Source organism: Athene cunicularia (assembly GCF_003259725.1).
Source record: "Athene cunicularia isolate RWA chromosome 25 unlocalized genomic scaffold, athCun1 chr25_part2, whole genome shotgun sequence".
Lineage (NCBI taxonomy): Eukaryota > Metazoa > Chordata > Aves > Strigiformes > Strigidae > Athene > Athene cunicularia.
Window position 1 is genome coordinate 73,732 of NW_020799135.1, and position 2,482 is coordinate 76,213.

Genomic DNA, 2,482 nt, shown 5'->3' on the forward strand with positions numbered 1-2,482 from the left:
GAAGAGGAGGCTGAGGGGAGACCTCCTGGCCCTCTGCAACTCCCTGCCAGGAGGGGGCAGAGAGGGGGGATGAGTCTCTGGAGCCAAGGCCCCAGCGCCAGGCCCCAAGGGAATGGCCTCAAGCTGCCCAGGGCAGGGTCAGGCTGGCTCTGAGGAAGGATTTCTGTGCAGAAGGGGCTGTTGGGCGTTGGAATGGGCTGCCCAGGGCAGGGGGGAGTCCCCGGGGGGGTTGAAGAGTCGGGCTGAGCCAGCGCTGAGGGATCTGGGGGAGTTGGGAACGGTCAGGGGGAGGGTCATGGTTGGTCTGGAGGAGCTTCAGGGGCTTTTCCAACCCAGATGATTCTGTGATTTTTTTCCCCTTAAATTGTTTAGCTCAGTAGCAAGACTTTGTCTTCCTCTCTCATGGTTACCTGCTCACACAAACCCACCAATGCTTAGCCAGGAAGAAAACATGTAGAAGTAAGTTGAATGCATTAATAGCCAGTAGCTGCCTGAGTAAGGTGCTTTGCAGTGAAATTCAAGCTTCTTTGTTAGAAGCTCTGAGCTTCTTAGGCCAAGGACAGGTGTTTTCTCAGCCATGGGGTCCTAGTCTATCCTGGCAGTGCAGCAAACCCTGCTGAGGTGTGGGAAAGACAAGCCCAGCCTATGGTCACACCGTTCAGTGTACACTGATTTAAGCTCTGTGATGCTTTCCATAGTCTGCAGCTTGGATAAACTGTGTGTGCTTCAGCAGGAAAGAAGAAAGTGGGTGTATGGAGAACTCTTCACAGAGGTTGGGAGTGGAGAATTTTGATAAAGAATTGGTACATGGAGCCAGTGTCTGGGGTCCTGGAGAGGTGGATTCATGTGTTGTTCATTTGTGTGTGTGAGGAGGAATATGTGTTCCAAGGTGGGGATTTGTGACCCTTCTCCCACTAGAGATCTGCAGGCAACTGCCTGAGAAACATGGGAACAGGTCACCTCTCAAGGCTTCCTCCAGCACTGAAAATCAGGCCCCAGTGGCTTTCGGTTTTGTTACTGGTTTTGTAACAGGGAGGTCACGACATTTCTTAATCTGTGGGACACAGAAGGGTGGAGCGTCTCTGGCGTGGGGCTGTGTAAACAGAGCATCCCTAATACATGAAGATGCAGTTTTGGGTCTGTGCATGAGGAGAGGTGTCCCATCTGAAGTTTGAAGAATTTAACCCAAGTCCTGCTCCCTGCTCTCATCCTCTTCTCCCTTGTTTCACAGAGCCTCTATGGAGTTGGCAGCGCTGGTGAGCTGGGCAGAGCTGCTGGCCATCGTTGTCGTCGGTGTGCTGCTGCTCCTGGTTGAGGTGCTCCTGCGAGCCATGGTGGTCATCGGGCTTCTGCTCTACCTGCTTGTCACTAACTGAAGGCAAAGTGGGGACACGCCTCTTTGTCCCTCTTGTTACCAAAGCTCTTCAGGCTGTGGGGTCTGGGGTAGTGCAGGGACAGCACTCTGTGTTCTCCTCATCCCAAAACCAGGGTTCTTCACCCAGTGTGCAAAGAGCCACTTAAAACACAGAGACAATAAATTCATATTTATGACAGCTCTGCAGAGAAAAGGGTACTGGGCAGCCACAGTGGCAGCACACCAAGTTCCAAACACACACACAAACACACATCTCTACGCATAAGTGTTTGTTAGTATTTTATCACAATATCATCTCTTTGCTAATTTTATTCCTTTAAAGTTGCAGTATCTACCTATTAATGTACTTGTGCTTGAAGAGTGGGGTCTTCCTGAAGAGGTGGGCAACTTAAGTTATAGAGGAGTGGTTGTGCTATTAAAATGAGCTAAGTTTACCTAAAGGACTTGAAAATAGGTACTTTCTACAGCATAATTTCAGATCACCATTCTGTTGATCATAAATCTTAACAATACAATAGTTCTACTCTAGAACTAAGCAACCGTAAATTTGTTTATAGCAATAGTAATCCTGGTCACCAAAACAAACTTAGATTCTGAGCTACAGATTGTATGGGAAACATTGCCTTTTTGTCTTGTGTTATGTTTTTGCTCCTTTATCCTTTTGTGACACCCCGGAGGGGCCGCCCCTCGATTCCTGGGTTCAGTTTTGGGCCCCTCACCCCAAAAAGGCCATTGAAGGACTCGAGCGTGGCCAGAGAAGGGCAACGGAGCTGGGGCAGGGTCTGGAGCACAGGTCTGCTGGGGAGCGGCTGGGGGAACTGGGGGGGTTCAGTCTGGAGAAGAGGAGGCTGAGGGGAGACCTCCTGGCCCTCTGCAACTCCCTGCCAGGAGGGGGCAGAGAGGGGGGATGAGTCTCTGGAGCCAAGGCCCCAGCGCCAGGCCCCGAGGGAATGGCCTCAAGCTGCCCAGGGCAGGGTCAGGCTGGCTCTGAGGAAGGATTTCTGTGCAGAAGGGGCTGTTGGGCGTTGGAATGGGCTGCCCAGGGCAGGGGGGAGTCCCCGGGATCCCTGGGGGGGTTGAAGAGTCGGGCTGAGCCAGCGCTGAGGG